Genomic DNA, 7,326 nt, shown 5'->3' on the forward strand with positions numbered 1-7,326 from the left:
CCTATGCATAGGGGTGGGCCGGGAAGATAGCGGATGCTGCCCACATCGACAGAAGGCTGTGCGCCCACAGGACTGTCCATGTGCACCCCAAGGATCAAGGACACCCGCACACAAAGCTGGGTCCACGCAAGTACCCCTGTGCCAGGGTGGAGAGGACTCATAAGTGGAATAAAGGAATTCTACCCCAGAAAGTACTATAGACATATACTCCCCAACCAGCTTTAAACAGAATAAAATATTACAGCCGTTTCTATTTTATCATCGCTTCTCTCCTCTCTTATCTATTTGCAGTCAGAGCTTGGGATTCTCTCTAAAGATACTGAGATACCCCAATTGATAAGGCTCCGTTGGCATTTCCTTCTCATTTATTTTCCATGCAGAGGCCTTTTTAATACACATGCATGCTTTCGTGTGTGTTTATCTATCTGACGAATGAGGGCTTAAAATCTGAAGGTATAACCCATGAGAACTTTAGAAGAAGAAACTTCTAAAGGAGTATTTTAGGTCAAAGAGTCATATGGGGTGCAGGGAATGTGTGCAAGTGTTATGTGCATTTCAGATCCCCAGATGAGTAGACAATAAAGCAAATGAAAAAAACCCTCTAACTGGACTATTTCATTAAGGAATTCGGATAACCATTGACTGCTCTTTCCCAACCCAGCCCTTGGGGTAGCACCAGGCACTTTGAGGCCCAGAAAATGTGAGGCTGAAAGGAAAGGAGGAGAAAGAGGGCCTTTCCTCTGTAGGAAGTCTCACCCCACCTGCCGACCACAGACAGGAGTGGGCTGTGACATCATAACAGCTGGAAAGGTCTAACTGAAGATGGAATAGGGGTCAGTCATGGCAGGGGACATGACCTTTCTTCAGGAGAGGAATGAGCATATTCTAAAGGACTCATACTGTGTGTCTGTTTTCTCTGTCTTGGTTTTTACACTTTCTCTCAGAGCATTTCCTTTTTATGATCTTTTTTTTTTCTTTTCTTTTCTTTCCTTTTCTTTTTTTTTTTTTTTTTTAAGGTTTTTGCCATAGGGCACCTGTGCTCTCCAGAGAGAGACAGCAAGAAACAGTGAGAGGTGTGGGAAATTACTGCCCCAGGGGGGATGGCCCTACCTCAATCCCCCCTTCTCTTCCCTTCTCCTCTTGAGATTTTGGGCATGCATGCACACGTGCCCCATCATAATTTTTCAAGCTGTCAGGTCAGGTCTGGAACTCAAACTGTGGTTGACCACATGGGAGTACAGGAACATAACCACCATGCCACCTACTGGTCTCTCCTATTAATTATGATCTTAATTTTCATGTCAAAGTATATTAAAAACCACACATGTGTTTGGCTAGCCCTGGAGTCTAGTGGTTAAGGGAGCTAGATTCAACAAGGCCCTTAATGCTGTATAAATCCCAGCCCCAGGGGCCTGAAAAATAAGCCAGGCACCTGTACATGCATGCCCCAAATCCCAACAGGTGGAGAGATTGAGAAGAAGGAATTGTGGTATGACATAGCTCCTTTGCGGATGCTCTCCCTCTCTCTCTCTTTCCCTGTCTCTCTGTCTCTGACAAGCATATATACTCTTTATCAATTAAAAAAATTAAATAATAATAATGAAAAAATTAGAACAGTGTTATTGAGAACAAACCTCCTTGGATCCCTCCCATCCCAGCTAAACTTTTGCCCCTACGCTTGACCTAATTTTTGCTTTTCCTCAGATCCACTTCAGGAAGCCCTCCAGCTAGGTTAAGTGACTTCATATACCTTCCCCTAGTGCCCTATCTCTGCCAACAACCAACATGGGTTTCTCCCGGCTATAAGCCCCACCACGGCAGGAGCTTGGCTTATAGCACAATTCAGTAAGTATTTACCAGTTGGCTGATAGAAAAACTGTTTTAAAAAGAAGTATATGTAGGCACTCACAGGAGAGAGTGCCTAACTTATGCCGCTTGAACTGCGTCAGTAAGAGACCACCAGCATTTTAGTCAACTATGCCTTGATTTCCATGACATTTTATTCACTACCCCAAGTACCTCAGGAGGCCTAACTTTGCTTTCTGCCCTTGGTTCATGAATTCATTTCACAAAGACTTTCTGAGAAACCACTGTGTGCTAGATGAAGGAGACACACCAGTAGACAAAAAGAGACAAGGTTTCCATCACATGAGGTTATATTCCATTACAAAAGGTTACATTCCAATGCTAGAGACCAATGCTTAATAAGTATAAAAATAGATGAACTAGTTCATTTTCGATTATGACAAGTGATATGAAGAAAATAAATCTGGAGGCCATCAGATGGCATAATGGTTACATTGTTGGACTCTCACATAGTTAACAGAGTCCCAGACCTGGCAGCTTGGAACTCAGGCTGGGCACATGTATGTACATGCCCAAAATCCTGAGAGGAGATTGGAGAAGGGATTGCAGTGTGGCCATCTCCCCTGGGGGTGATTTCTCACTTTCTATCTCTCTGTCTCTCTGGTCAAACCACATGCCCTATACCTATCTCTCTGTCTCTCTGGTGAAACCACATGCCCTATGCCAAAAAATTTCTCTGAAAAAAAAAAAAAAAAAAAGAAAAGAAAAGAAAAGAAACAGGAAAATGTAATGATGAGTACTTAAGAGTGTGGGCATGAGGATGCTCTGCATTAGACAAGGGTTTAGGGGATTCAAAGAAGAGAAAAATATTTTTCCCTGAGGCCTTAAAGATAAGAATGAATCAGGACCAGCAGATGGCATAATGGTTATGTCGCTGGACTCCCATGTGGTCGACCATGGTTTGAGTCCCAGACCCAACAGTTTAAACTCATGCTGTATGAGTGTGTGTGTGCTTGTCCAAAATCCCGAGAGGAGAATGGAGGAGAGGGGATTGTGGTGTGGCCATCCCCCCTGAGGGAGGGTAATTTCTCACTTTTTTGTCTCTCTGTGTCTCTCTGGAGAGCACACACACCCTATAGCAAAAATATCCCTAAAAAAAAAAAAATAGATAAGAATGAGTCAATTATGCCAAGAGTTGGCAAGAAAAGTCTTCTGGGCACAGCAAACAGTAAGTGTAAAGTCCTACAGCAGAACAGAGTCTAGGTTTTATGGAATTTTGGACCAAGTCCTTCCAAAGCTCTTTCTCAAGGTAACGTGCTGCATTTCTGTTGTGTGTACCAAACAAGGACCTAACACACAATTGCTGAATGAACAAGGGCTGCATTAAAAGTTTTCTGCCAGTTTCATCCCATTCTAATTTTTTGCCTTTCTGACCCTATTTGTATGCAGCTTCTCTTCTTTGTTTTATGTTTTTTTTGGGGTTTTTTTTTTTTTGTTTTGTTTTGTTTTGTTTTGTTTTTTGTCCAAGAACAAGAGAGGGAAAAAGAGAAAGAAAGAGGAAGAGAGAGACAATACCCCCACCCCCAGCTTCATCCAGCCCAGATCGGAGGTATACATGTGCCCTGCATATCCAGGGACGTCTCCAGATGCAAACCTGGACCCTCCCATGTGGGTCAGCCTCACAGAGCATGGCATTTTACTGTGGTCCCACCATCTAGTCCCTTTTTGCAGTTTTAAGTGACCCACCATAGCTCTTCCTTAGTGTTGTGCCTTACTAATCAGAATTCTTTCAGTTGCAAATGACAGTAATCAGTCAAGCAAATTCAAGTCCAAAGGAACTTATTGGCTTGTACTACCAATGCATTCAGGCCCAGCAGGATCTAGAATTGCAAAATCACCAGCTGCACTCTCTCGACCCCTCTCCAGATCTTGGTTCTGCTTTCCCGTGTTGACACCTTTTTTTTTTTTGGTCGAGATATAATAATTCATGTGTATACAGTGTGCTATAATCACATCAAGGATACAAGCACATTCACCACCCCTGGCATTCAACACCACAGTAAGTTACGCACATTGTTATAGCTGGCTTCCCCACATTTCAGCAAAGATGACCACCAGGAGTCCAGCTCACAACCACAGGTCAAGAGAGGCTAGTGTTCAGAGGCGCCTACAAATCAAACCAAACCAAACTATTAATAAAAATTAGTCTCTTGGATGAACTTGAGTTACATGCTTATCCCTGAGCTAGTCACCGTGATCTGCAGGACGAAATATGATGATTACAAATTCAATCTCCTTCCTCTGGAGCTGGGTTAGGACCGGGTGGTTTTCCAGAGGAAAATCAGGGTGCTGATATCAGAAGAATAGAGAAAGCTTCCAGGCATGGCACATGCAACTGATCCTGTGACAATGACAGTGCCTGTCTCTGTCTCTCTTGTACTCATCCTTTACAACACCAGATACATCAGAGCTCCTGGAGCAACCTCTGACACGGCTCTTAAGTAAACCCTGCTTGTCTTCCTCACTGGACGCTCTCTGCTTCACATATATATGAAAGAGAAAAAGAAGAGATGTATTTGCTGGGGAGTGAAGAGGGGCATCGACAAAATGCCTTCAGGATCAGCAGTGCCCAGGCCTCTAATTACAAGTTCTGTGTTCACCACCCTCACTAGCAAGGCATAAAGACCAATATTCTGAGCATATGTAATAATCTTCCAAGGTGAACTGAGCAAATATTTTCATATCCATAATTTGTATTTATAAATCTGTATCTATTTTTAAAAATGTTTTGCCATAGGCCACCTGGGCTCACTGGAGAGAGACAGAGAAAGAGAAAGACGGAGAGAGGGAAGGTGAGAAATCACCTCCTAAGGAATGACCATGCAGCAATACCTTCTCCTCCTGGGATTTTGGGCACACACACACGTACCCAGCATGATTTTCAAGTCACTGGGTCCAGAACTCAAATTGCAGTTGGCCATGTAGAAGTCCAGTGTCTTAATCCCCAAGCCACCTCTGGCCCCTCTATTGCCTATTTTAACAATGTAGATGGGACCAGCAGTTAGCATGAAGGCTATGTCGCTGGACTCCCACGTAGTCAACCACAGTTTGAGTCCCAGACCCGGTGGCTTAAACTCACGCTGGGCGCGTGTGCGTGCGTGCCCAAGATCCCGAGAGGAAAATGGAGGAGAAGGGACTGCGGCGTGGCCATCCCCCCTGGGGGGTGATTTCTCACTTTCTGTCTCTCTGTTTCTCTCTGTCTTTCTGGCGAGCACACACACCCTATAGCAAAAACCTCTCCAAAAAAAAAAATCTCAAAACAAAACAAAAATAATTTAGGCAAATACTGAAGCTCAAAGAAAGGAAATGCTCTCTACCCAACTACTTTTGGGTTTGGAGGGAGGGAGATGTATCCAGGTAGTTCTAGCAGGAACAAGGGAAATTGTGACTGTCTAATACTTGGTATTTGATAGCTATTACTGTAAGTGTAGTCATCTACTTAATCCTGTAACAACCTTTTGAGTTTTAATATTTCCAGTCTGCGAATGGGAAAACAGTCCAAGAGAGGTTAACAGACTTGACGAGGCTACACATCTGACAAAGGAAAACGTCTGGGTCCCTCCAGCTAAGATTTAGGCAGGCATGTAAACCCAGAAGTTTAGGGTTCCTTTTGGTAGATCAGCCATAAGAACCTCTCCGGGGCCAGCAGGTGGTGTGGTGGTTAAGGCGCTGGACACTCCCACATGGCCGACCACGGTTCGAGTCCCAGACCTGGTGGCTTGCTTTCTCACTTTCTCTCTCTTTCTCTCTCTTTCTCTCTGTGTCTCTCTCTGGTCAAATTAAAATAAATGAATGAATAAATAAATTAATTAATTAATTAAGTCTTTTTTTTAAAAAAAGATACCTTTTCACACACTCAGGATTTGCAAGTCACTCTGCTCTACTTGTGAACCCACATTGTGCCATTAGCGTTCAGTCATGGTGATTTTTCAGAACCCACAGTAACAGTGCAGTGGTTCTCAGCAGTGGCTTATTTACTCACCTGAATGCTTTATAAAATGTTGATGCCAAGGATCCAGCTCAGGCCAATAAAACAGAATATCTGAGGGGTGGGGAGCAGGCATCAGTTGGTCATAAAAGCTACCCCAGTGAACTGAATGTGTAGAGAGAACCACTAAGGTAGCTAATCCTAAACACATGTGGGACCCAGAGGACACTGCCCAATATTTCTTCACTTTCTCCTCTGTCTTGTCTTTCATCCCACACAAAAACCGCCCTCAATGGCCCCCTGGAGTCTCTTATTCCTGACTTCTGTCTTTGTTCTCTTCTTTTATTCACTCCACTCTATCACTTCCCACCAGAGTTCCTGGCTCCATCCTGGGAGGCTTACATAGATCTTCATAAGAGGAGATGGATTCGCCTTTCAGAAACTTCAGTGTGAAGTAACTATAAGTTGAATCTCCCTTAACCAAACTTCTTGAAGCCAAAAGTATTTTGGATTTGGGAACTTTTTTTAGAATTACTTATTTAATTTTATTTACTTATTATTTTTTCTTTTTATTTATTTATTTTTATTTATTTTACATACTTTCACTGACACCACCACAGCATACAAAATGCAATTTTCCAGCCAGAATACACTGCAGAGTGGCTTAAACACACATGTTATCATCAAAAAATAATTTTCCATTTCTTGTTTCTTGTATATATATATGTTTCTTATATGTATGTATGTGTGTGTGTATATATATATTCTCTCCTATTTCTCACCCTCTGCCATTTCCCATCCTCTTCCCACTCTGTCTCTGATTTCTGCAGTTGCTTTCCATTCCTTTATTCTTTCCCACATTGTATTGACTCACAAAATATCCTAAGTAATCTTAATACTTTCAATAGTAAGTTCAGCTGATACATATATACATATCTGTGAACAAAAGTTGACTTTAGGCATGAAACTCTGTGGATAAAATGAATACACTATAAAACAGCACATAACTGAGGCTATATAGCCTCATGTGGTCACCAAATAGATATTTTTTAAATACACTTTTTAATTTCAAGAAAGGCAGTTTTAGCTTTAATAAATCAAAATTTAAAAAAATGTTAAGAGAACTTTGCTTAGTACATAAAGCCAGAACACAGGTTAGGATTCTGTTTGAATAGGAGGTACATAGACCTGTCCACAACTTAAGAAAAGACAAAACTCCGTAACACTGGAAAACAAAGCATAGAAGGTCAGTAAAGTTTTAGTCAAAAATCATAAAATTCGGGAACCAGCAGTTAGCGTAATGGCTATGTCGCTGGATTCCCACGTAGTCGACTGCGGTTCGTGTCCCGGACCCGGTGGCTTAAAACTCACGCCGGGCGTGTGTGCGTGCGTGCCCAAGATCCCGAGAGGAGAATGGAGGAGAAGGGATTGCGGCGTGATAATCCCCCCTGGGGGGTGATTTCTCGCTTTCTGTCTCTATGTCTCTCTCTGTCTGTCTGGCGAGCGCACGCGCCCTACAGTGAAAATCTCTC

At 42.7% G+C, this 7,326-nt stretch overlaps 1 long non-coding RNA gene across 1 annotated transcript in view; it reads right to left on the bottom strand.

Annotated features, from left to right (window-relative positions):
- The window catches only part of LOC102502428 (uncharacterized), a 24,976-nt gene extending 21,008 nt beyond the window's left edge, over window positions 1–3,968 (bottom strand). The window contains exon 1 of the long non-coding RNA XR_335771.1: window positions 3,879–3,968. This is a non-coding gene — a long non-coding RNA (uncharacterized LOC102502428). The remainder of the gene's footprint in view (window positions 1–3,878) is intronic.
- Between the last annotated feature and the right edge of the window lie 3,358 nt (window positions 3,969–7,326).

The sequence above is a fragment of the Tupaia chinensis genome, unplaced genomic scaffold (genome assembly GCF_000334495.1).
Source record: "Tupaia chinensis unplaced genomic scaffold, TupChi_1.0 Scaffold000528_1, whole genome shotgun sequence".
Lineage (NCBI taxonomy): Eukaryota > Metazoa > Chordata > Mammalia > Scandentia > Tupaiidae > Tupaia > Tupaia belangeri.